The sequence below is a fragment of the Trachypithecus francoisi genome, unplaced genomic scaffold (genome assembly GCF_009764315.1).
Source record: "Trachypithecus francoisi isolate TF-2019V2 unplaced genomic scaffold, Tfra_2.0 Lachesis_group6, whole genome shotgun sequence".
Lineage (NCBI taxonomy): Eukaryota > Metazoa > Chordata > Mammalia > Primates > Cercopithecidae > Trachypithecus > Trachypithecus francoisi.
In genome coordinates this window covers 8,154,334-8,165,915 of record NW_022681471.1, presented here as the reverse complement: position 1 = coordinate 8,165,915, position 11,582 = coordinate 8,154,334, and positions in this window count along the sequence as shown.

The window sequence follows — 11,582 nt, the reverse complement described above, 5'->3', positions numbered from 1 at the left end:
TTTCATCTCACCTTGGGGCATAAAACTATATAACCCATATAAAGGTCAGCTCCTGTTCTCAAGGTCCAATTGCACAGAAGATTGCATTCAAAGAAACAATAGTATGTTCATCAAAAAAGTTAAAAATTGAAATTTTTTTTTTATTCTCTCCTTGACTTCAATAATGCTTATTGGGACATTCCCTCCACTTGGGGTGGCTGACCCCTGCAGGGCCTGTGGGCCTGGATACTAATGGGCCAGGGCTGAGAAGGTAGGTGGGGTCAATGAGGCAGAGTCGGAAATAGAGCTGAAAGATCAGGGACAGAGAGGAAGTTAAAGCCAGGAGGGAGCTAAGGCTAAGGAAGTAATTGGGGCTGAGTTTTTGGCCGGGGTTGAGGGGGCAGCAGGTTACACTGGGGCCCACAGAGCCAGGATGAAAAATGCAGTCAGGGCCAGAGAAGGTACCTGGAGCAGGGTGGAGCTGGGGATGAGATTGCAACTGGGGGCCTCTAATCGACTACCATTGCACTGGGCCACTCTATTTATGCAGGTTTTAGACAGCTTCTTCCTTCCCAGAACAAACATATTAGAAGTGCTTCCACTTGGCTCTTCTTCAGTCATATTTTTATTCTGTCCCTGCCTTCTAACCTCAGCCCAACAATCCCAACTACCTGTATTTCTGTGGCCCACAGGTCGTAAGTAGGTCTGAGTCTACCTGTCCAATCCCTTGGCGCCTAAGCCTGAGACTAGGTGAGGTCACCAGAAATGTGATGGGAGAGCTTGTTGTGGAGTAGTGGGTCTTTTGTCCTCTCCACTCAGGGCACCAGATCTCCTCTGTGTCCAGATGTGACTGCACAATCTGGAAGCAGTGTGCCCAGAGCACTTAGCAATGAATGCATTCAGATGAAGGAGGCTGAGTCAATGCTCGGGCCCCACAGAACACAGGTGAAAGGGCAGATAATGGTAAATGCAAAATGCAGAGACATGTTGAGTGGCTCTCTCTGATCACTCCATGTTTCTCAATTAAGATTTCTCCACTTACATCAGAAGGTAACATTCCTACATAAAGTTCATGTCAGCTGACAAATTATGCTATCCTCTTTCAAGCAAAACAACTGTATGCACAGGTATGGATGCAAGAGGATCTAAAAGGCTTTACTTAATATATAAATATAACAGATCACAGTTTTAAGTGCTTACATGCATAATATAATTAACTCATAGGTTTAAAATATAGCCAAAAACAAAGGGACAATTCTAGTCTCCCAATGCTATTACACTAAGAAAGTTTTCCTAAAACAGGACCATTTCCAGTAGGTGATTATTTAGGGATTATGACAATGAAACGTTATACATCTCAGTAAATTCCAGAGCATAGTTTAGGCATCCTAGCTTTTGTCTAGAATTGTAATTACTCATTCCAGAAAAGAGAAAATACAGGAGCTGATATGATAGCACAAAATATTTTTTCCATGTTAAGGCCTCTTGTGGAGGTGATGGTCCATTTTGTTCTTTCTTCAGGAAACACAGTTCAAAAGGCAATGGGCTATTTCAATACATACGTAGCCATCTTCTCTTTGTACCCAACTGACCAAACATGCTGGTTATAGCTCTCATTGCATCCTATCTATTTTACTTATTTTACTTATTTATTGGACCTACAAGGTTCTATATGCTACTTTTCACAGATAAAATCAAATCTTTCTTTCTTTCTTACTGTGTTTTAAAATGTCTACCCTGATCGATATTAAACTTCATGAAGACAACAAATACATTTGATTTGCCATATTTTCTCTAATGTCTGGCATTAATGCATGACTCCTAATAAACGCTCCATAAATATGTGGAGACAGAGAGAGAGGAAAGAAGGATAAAATGAAGTAAAAATGGAAGGAAGAAAGAAAGGAAAGAAAATGAAGGAAGATACAGATGTAAGAAAAGAAGAAAGAAGATGGAGGAAAGGAAATAAATATAAAAGTATTTTTTGGCCAGACGCGGTGGCTCATGCCTGTAATCCCAGCACTTTGGGAGGCCAAGACGGGCAGATCACTTGAGGTCGGGAGTTCAAGACCAGCCTGACCAACATGGAGAAACCCCGTCTCTACTAAAACCACAAAATTAGCAGAGTGTGGTGGCGCGTGCCTGTAATCCCAGCTACTCGGGAGGCTGAGGCAGGAGAATCACTTGAACCCGGGAGGCGGAGCTTGTGGTGAGCCATATCGCACCACTGCTCTCCAACCTAGGCAACAAAAGTGAAACTCCACCTCAAAAAGAAAAAAAAGTTTTTGTGCAGTGCAATCAACATGACTTATGAATAAATAGGTTAATAATGATTAACCATTTTAACCTACAAGACAACAATTCACTTGGCAATGCATGACATTTATAAGACAGCAACATTTTAGTCCTTTTGTATAGCAGATATGTGAACTATAAATTATTTGTACAATTTTTGAACGGTCTTGGTTTCTTTATACTCTAACCTCTGTCTCCAAATGAATTCTGATCCTTTTTTTAAAACAGAAGTGTCCTATCCAGAAGTCTTTAATGTCTCCATATCATTCCCATTCAGTAGTGCTACTCAAAAACCTCAGAGTCATTCTTGATACTTTTTCTTGCCACACATTTCCAATCCATTATCAAGTCTGTCAAGGTTCCCTCCTTGATATTTTTTAACGTGTCTTTCCCTTCATCTCCAATGTTACAAGTCTAACCTAAGCTACCATTATTTTTCCCTTAGTCAACTGAAATAACCTCCTACCTGATCTCCTTGCTTCTACTCTGGATACTTCGATCCACCTACCCTCCTGCAATCAGAGTGTTTCAAAACACAAAATTGAGCATGCCAAACTGAATGCTTAAAAGTCATCAGTGGCTCATTCCTCATAAACAAATACTAAAATTCTTAACATGACCTACAAGGCTCTGTATGGTATGACCTCTCCATACTTTTCCAGCCATGTCTAGCAGCATTCTCATCCTCACCCTCTACACTCCAGTCCCTCTAGCCTGATTTTAGTGCCTTTAAGGTATCAGTCTCTCCTGCTGTGCAGTTATTATACATACTGCTTTCTTCTGGAATGTTCTCATACACCTATGCCCTTTACCTAATTAAAGCCTACTGATATTGTGGGTCTCAGCTCAAGTAACAGTCCTGCAGAAAATTTTCCCTGGACAGCCTTTCCCCCTAGTCTAGGTTAGGGTCCTTTATAATATGTTCCATGTAATCATGTTCTCGGCCTTAATAAAATTTATTTTAGATTGAAATAAAATACTTATGTAATTGAGTAATTAATATCTATTTCACCAATTAGAATATAAGAAGTATGAGAACCATGTCTGTTTTTGTCAGCATTGTATAAATATTTTCTAGCATAATGAGTACCACATAATTTATAATCAATACATATTATTGAAGACGTTAAACAATCAAGTATACTCAAATATGTATGGTTTTTTTAATGTTCTCATAAACACTGGGGACATTTTTAGAAATGTATTTGTAACCTAAAATGAAAACTCAGATTGATATTTTAATTAACTGCCTCTATGATTAAAAAGGAACAATAACATCAATATTGTACTTGGTGACACTTCTTTTTATGAAAAAATGTTGAAACACTGGGTTTTCATATAACTTTGTGATGAAACCAAATTATTATGCTGTACATCTCGATCTCATCATCAAATCACCTTGAATTTGAATAATAAAATGTCTCCACTGAGCCAAAGTTTGATTCTGATTTCAAGTGTCTGCCTATGGGAGAAAGGTACAAGTGTCTATTCAAATGATATCAAAGCGTTAGGTGATATTATGGTCTTATACAGAGAAATTATTCACTGATGTGTTTTGATAGAAAAATATCCTTAGAGACTTTTTTTACATTAAAAGTTTGGAGTAAGTCTTTGCAGCTACAAGTCATCTGAATTGCTATCATTTAAAAATCCCAGGCTCCTTTGGCTAGAACAACAACAAAGAAGACAGTTTTCTTTATTTAATTGCACATATTGCATCTTGTTCTTATTCTTAAATGATGGAAAACACGAAGGTTAGATCAGAATTGTAGGATGAGCGTATGGATACTACTACTGCTGAATGATTATAGTCTAGGTTTGGGCCAAAAGAGAGCTAAATCAAATTAAATTGCAAGGTAGGATATAAAATTCATACAGGGCACAACATTCATAAGAAAAATAAAAATAATTATGAGGAAATGGTGGACTCTCTGCGTGTAAAATAAAAGTGTGAACAATAAGAAAAATAAGAAATAAGAACTTTTCTGACTCTTTTTGTAACCAAGTACCCCTATTTTTCAAAGAGACAATTTAATGGTTTTCTTTTCTCTTTTCCCCTTTCCCTTTACTTCCTACTTAGTGCTTTTTGAAATGCAAAATAACCTCTCACCTCTCCCTCAACAGACATTCTCTACAGGGCAAGTTCATCTGTGTGCTCCGGATCTCTCCTCCAGAGTTGACAGCCTATTTGCAGATCAAAGCATGTTCCCCATGGTACTCCCACCTCCAGGGGATCGCCTCAAGAGGATATGCCAAAAGTATGCCCACTTGGACAACTGCCCAGTAGATAACTGCCCAGGAGCAGGGAGGACCCCTCCCCTTGCTCACTTCTCCCTTACCTTATAAAAGTGTCTGCTTTTGACACATGAAAAAATGCTCGGCCGGCGCAGTGGCTCAAGCCTGTAATCCCAGCACTTTGGGAGGCCGAGACGGGCGGATCACGAGGTCAGGAGATCGAGACCATCCTGGCTAATACAGTGAAACCCCGTCTCTACTAAAAAATACAAAAAACTAACTGGGCGAGGTGGCGGGCGCCTGTAGTCCCAGCTACTCAGGAGGCTGAGGCAGGAACATGGCATAAACCCGGGAGGCAGACCTTGCAGTGAGCTGAGATCCGGCCACTGCACTCCAGCCTGGGCGACAGAGCGAGACTCCGTCTCAAAAAAAAAAAAAAAAAGAAAAAGAAAAAATGCTCATCATCACTGGCCATCAGAGAGTGCAAATCAAAACCACAGTGAGATACCATCTCACACCAGTTAGAATGGTGATCATCAAAAACTCAGGAAACAACAGGTACTGGAGAGGAGGTGGAGAAATAGGAACACTTTTATAATGTTGGTGGGACTGTAAACTAGTTCAACCATTGTGGAAAACAGTGTGGCAATTCCTCAAGGATCTAGAACTAGAAATATAACTAGTTTCTCATAGTTATATTTCTCATAGTTATATTTCATTGATTCAGCAATACCATTACTGGGTATGTACCCAAAGGATTATAAATCATGCTGCTATAAAGACACATGCACATGTATGTTTATTGCGGCACTATTCACAATAGCAAAGACTTGGAACCAACCCAATTGTCCATGAATGACAGACTGGATTAAGAAAATGTGGCACATATACACCATGGAATACTATACAGCCATAAAAAAGGATGAGTTCATGTCCTTTGTAGGGACATGGATGCAGCTGGAAACCATCATTCTCAGCAAACTATCGCAAAGTCAGAAAACCAAACACCACATGTTCTCACTCATAGGTGGGAACTGAACAACGAGAATACTTAGCCACTGAGTGGGGGAACATCACACACTGAGGCCTGTCATGGGGTGGGGGAGGAGGGAGAGATAGCATTAGCAGAAATACCTAATGTAAATGACGAGTTAATGGGTGCAGCACACCAACATGGCACAGGTATACATATGTAACAAACCTGCACGTTGTACACATGTACCCTAGAACTTAAAGTATGGGGGGAAAAAAAAGTGTCTGCTTTTTGCTCCAAAGGCCAGACAGCACATTTAAATCTTGGGGCTAGCTTGTCTCTGGTTGGGGAGGAGTTTGGAATGTTTCTGGTTGGAGATATTATTTGTGGTTTATGGCCATGCTGACCTTAGCCATTAGGCTGATGCCCTTTGGATTTAGGCGGTTTTTGATTAAGGTGAATTTTAAAAATGACAGTGCTTGTTCAAGATGGCGATACTCCTGCTTTGTCAATCCAGACCCTATAGTTACAAAAAGGACAACAGGTTGTGTGTTCTTTTGGGCTACTTCCTCCTAACGAGGGGACAGAGAGTTTTTTGGTTTGGGGTTGACAGTAGGAGCAATGCCGTCTGTAGATGTTTTTGGGTAGTTGTCTGTGAAATGGCCATGATCCTGTTAGTTAAAAATTTCTGAAAAAGGTTAATTATGCAGGGTAAGAACATTACTCCCAGGCATATTACTAGGAGAGGGCCCAGAAACGGGATGACCCATGCTATGATTTTGTTCCCAAACCAAGAATCTATTTGGATGTTTTGGTACTCCCTTAGCTTTAGCAGCGTTTTTTACTAGGCCTGATTGGTTGACAAAGAAACAATATTCCTTACCTAATGAGAGGTAGAAGCACATGTTTGGAAAGGCCCATGTGTTAGTAACCGTTATCCCTGCTATGAAGATAATAATTAAGCAAAATGCTACAGTAATTGAGATATCTTTGTCTGATATTTTACCCTGAGGGTGCTATAGTATATAGATTTACTGCAAACAGTAGAGTGAGTAAAGCAATTTCCACAAGGGTGGTGTAGTATATAATTTCCATTAAAAAGTTTTAATATTGGCCGGGCGCGGTGGCTCAAGCCTGTAATCCCAGCACTTTGGGAGGCCGAGACGGGCGGATCACGAGGTCAGGAGATCGAGACCATCCTGGCGAACACTGTGAAACCCCGTCTCTACTAAAAAATACAAAAAACTAGCCGGGCGAGGTGGCGGGCGTCTGTAATCCCAGCTACTCGGGAGGCTGAGGCAGGAGAATGGCGTGAACCCGGGAGGCGGAGCTTGCAGTGAGCTGAGATCCGGCCACTGCACTCCAGCCCCGGCGACAGAGCAAGACTCCGTCTCAAAAAAAAAAAAAAAAAAAAGTTTTAATATTTGGCTTGAAAGGAGAGGTAGGAATAACAAAAGCATTCGGTGAGGTAGGGGAGAGAAATGAGTAAGATGAGTAATTCTTTCTCGGTTATTTATTTTTTATGACTTTTAGCTTAAGATTTCCTGTTTCTTTATTTCCTCCTGTGAGGGTTAGGGGGCTTAGAGGCAGTGCCTGCTGAAACATCTAGTTTTCAGTTGATAGGGCTTTAAGAAAGCACAGCTTATTTTGGAGACTTGTAGCCAGAAAAAATAGAATTTAATTTAAACAATAAAAAATAATAACCGAAAAACATTAGGCAACTCTAGAATTTAACAACAGGTGTGTTATAGTTTTGGAAACATAATTTGCTCTCTCCACTTTCCCATTTTTATTAAAAGACAAATTATGGTAGGTTTGCTTTATTATACTTGGCATAATTTGCATACAGTGCAGCAAGAATAATTATTTGTTACATAGGCCTTTTAAATTGGCTTTGATGGAATTTGGTTTTGTAGAAGTAATCTAAGACTTCTTAAAGCCAAGCCCAGCCATGGATTTGTACCATTAAATACCTATGAGTTAGGTAAATTCTTCTCCTCTTGATGTTTCAAGATAACTTAGGGTTCCTGGCCTGTTAGAAAGTGACATGTTTTATTTACCACAGATTAGAAACCCTGTACAGGGACTGTGTACACAAAATATGAGGCCAGTTTTTCAAGGGCTTTATTGGTTTTATAAGCTAAAGCTTGATTCCTTAAAGGAAAAGCACACCATTCCAGTTAAAGCCTTGAACCAGTTTTTCCAATCGTGTCCCGTTACAAAAGACAACAGATTCTTGTGCACTTTTGCAAATAACTATATTGCCATAACTTAAGAATACTCACAGATAATTTCCAAATTTTGGAGAAAATCAGGTAGAGAGAAACAAGTATCCTCCAAATTTTGTTTATGGGAGTTAACAGTTAAAAGTTAAACAGTTAAAAGTGAACGGTTAACTCCCATATGTGAGTTAGCAGTTAAAAGCGAACAGTTAACTCCCATACATATGGGAGTTAGCAGTTAGAAGTGAACAGTTAACTCCCATACAGATGGGAGTTAGCAGTTAGAAGTGAACAGTTAACTTCCCATACAGATGGGAGTTCGCAGTTAGAAGTGAACAGTTAACTTCCCACACAGATGGGAGTTAGCAGTTAAAAGTGAACAGTTAACTTCCCATACATATGGGAGTTAGCAGTTAAAAGTGAACAGCTAACTTCTCATACATATGGGAGTTAGCAGTTAAAAGTGAACAGTTAACTCCCATACATATGGGAGTTAGCAGTTAAAAGTTAACAGTTACAAGCTGTTAATCGCTTTAAAAACAAGTTTCTTTGACTTTGAAAGACAAAACAAAGGGTTAGCAATATTTTAAGCAAAATGTTAAACAGATTACTTTAGTTTCCTATTAGTTGAGTTTATGCAGTTAATTCCTGTCCTGCTTTTTATCAGAAACCTGCATTCAGAGCTTTATAGCTGATTATAAAACCACCCTTTAAAGAGGACTAAAACAAGACAACAATTGTTTATTGAGGACAAAAAGTTTTAGGGTAGTCATAGTTAAAGACACAATTGACAAGGATATTTGTTACCTCTTTGACACATAATAATTTTAACAAAACAATTAAAATTATTACTGATAATGTACAGTAAGATATATTAGAGTTAGAGGAGTCTGCCATAACTTTGGAACACATACCAATAGCATATTTATACAAATATAGCCCAAAGAAAGCCAAATACCATTTTATATTTGACAATGCTTACTGAGTGATTTTATATCATATAAGCCAAATTTTACCATTATATTAGTGTGCTATTAATGGTAAACTCCATTTTTAATAAAACCTTGTAGACGCATTTACCCAATTTTAATGTTTGACCATAAGGTAAGATTTTTAGAGACCCTTTTTAACCTTTATAATTTTTGTTAAAGAGCAGGTTAGTGCTTTAACAGAAACCCAGTGTGCTTTTATTTTAATGCTCAATTTACAGAAAAACTGAATGACACCCCTTTAACTTTAGCCAATATGTATACACACGAAATCTTCTTTACAATTAACCTTACAAAACTTGCTTAAACCTTTAAAACAATTTTTTAACCTCTTAATGTAGGCAAAAATTCATATTCTTATGCCTCTTTATGATCTTTTTACCAAAAATATATTTTACTTTCTTTACACACCTTGCTCATAAATTGTTTCTTCAATAGTTTTAAATACATGTTACACTGCTAACTTTTAGCAACCTTTACTTTTGCTGAAAACCCTGGTAAGTTTGGAAATTTAATTATGTACTAGGTGTAGGGCCTAGGACCTAGACAGAAGTGCAGATAAGGTCTGGTTTATTCCAGCAGTTCACTCCATGAGTCCTAGGTTTTATTTAGCTGCAAAGCAGGCAAGTTGTACAGCTGAGAGTTAGAGTGACATTTTATAAAGCATTCAGGAGGCCTACTTACTTTTAAATTATACAACATTTCTTGCATAAATTCCCTTTTATAAAATTTTTCACGACTTTCACAGACAATTTTTGACATGCCTTAACTTTCTGACTTGTAAACATTCCTTTTTTAAAACAAAACAGTTAATTTACTTTAGGACAAAAATTTACCATATAAGATTCTTTCTTATACAAATTCTCTTTTCTTTAATATTAAAGATAACAGTTCTTTCCCAAAACAAATTTCCCTCATGTCTGTGGACTAGACTGCCTGAGGCCCCAAGATTAGAAGTAAGGGTATTTTACTAAATAGTTTAAGATGTAGCTATCTTCATTAAACCAATATTAATGCTTTATTTGTTTTAAAAATTACACAAGCAGGCCGGGCGCGGTGGCTCAAGCCTGTAATCCCAGCACTTTGGGAGGCCGAGATGGGTGGATCACGAGGTCAGGAGATCGAGACCATCCTGGCTACACAGTGAAACCCCGTCTCTACTAAAAAATACAAAAAACTAGCCGGGCGAGGTGGCGGGCGCCTGTAGTCCCAGCTACTCGGGAGGCTGAGGCAGGAGAATGGCGTGAACCCGGGAGGCGGAGCTTGCAGTGAGCTGAGATCCGGCCACTGCACTCCAGCCCCGGCGACAGAGCAAGACTTCGTCTCAAAAAAAAAAAAAAAAAAAAAAAATTACACAAGCAACGATTATTTTGTTTGGGCTGCGTTATATTTTTGTAGCCTCTCTGCCAAATCTTGACACCTTATAGTATTCTGCAGCAATAACTATGAAATTGCTTGATTAATAAATGCAAACACAAATGTATGCTGGCAACTCTTATGACACTTTTAACTTTGTTGTACCGGTAAGTTTTAAAGATTAAAGTTACAAGAACTGAAAGATCCCACAGCTTTTACTTTTCCCTTAAAATATTTGATTTAAGCGCTTATTTTTTTGCCAATTAATTAGAGCTCTTTTAATAAACACTGCACACATGAAACACATATAGCCACACAGACAACCAGAAGATTTAGTAGTTACAAGATTTTTTTTCTACTAATTTTCCAATTGGATTGTTGGCCTTCGGATGAAGGCCTTTTAAGAACAGGGCTAAGAAAACAGTTTCTAGGGCCTAATAAACAAGTATAGTTGGAAAACAAAGGTAGATTTTTGAGAGGTACTTATTTATCTTTAAGTCTAGGGGTTTCATAAGGAAAACAGATTTTTCCCAAAACAGGATTGGAGGCACCTTTTTTGTTTTCCCAAGGAGTCCCAGGCCACCAGGAGTCATTTTAGGGTTTTCATACATGCACTAAAAGTGGCAAGACAGAGTGAAGAAAAGTAATTCAGTTGACTGGGAAAAGACCTTTTCCAAGGAAACAAAATTTATTAAGAGGAAAACATAAAAGCGGCTGGGTGCAGTGGCTCTCGCCTGTAATCCCAGCACTTTGGGAGGCCAAGGTGGGCAGATCATGAGGTCAGGAGTTCGAGACAAGCTGGCCCAACATAATGAAACCCCATCTCTACTAAAAACACAAAAATTAGCTGGGTGTGGTGGCATGCGCCTGTAGTCCCAGCTACTTGGGAGGCTGAGACAGGAGAATCACTTGAACCCAGGAGGCGGAGGTTTCAGTGAGCCAAGACCACGCCATTGCACTCCATCCTGGGTTACAGAGTGAGACACTATCTCAAAAAACAAAACAAAAAAACATAAAGCCCTTTTGAATATACTCATGGCTTTGATTTGCAACAAATCAGACATGGAGAAAGGGACATGAACGCAAGCAAGGCCTTCAGCCCCAGCCACTGCCCAGAGAGGGAGAATGGGTTAAACGGAGTAAAAACAATGGGTTAAAAGTTTCGGAGGAGGAAGAGACCTGAGGAGGGAGAGTTTTTATTAGGAAGAAAGACTGTATAAGAGGTGCAAGCGAGACACAGGGACAGTCAGAATTTACGGTACAGGTAGAAGAAAGCCTGAATATAGAGAACCTCTTGTCATTGCCATTCCTGGTTATAAAGACAAGGGAGGGCAGATCTTACCAGTCAGCTGGATTAGTGTCCAATGTTGGATGTTCCAGTTGGAATGTCCAAAGGGGTTCTTGGACTGCAGCTGCATAAGGAAGAGAGAGAGAGAGAGAGGGAGAGAGAGAGGGAGAGAAAGGGAGGATGAGGGAAAAGGGAAGTGAGAGAAAAAGATGGGGTGGGTGGCCAGAGACCCATAGGATTTAGGA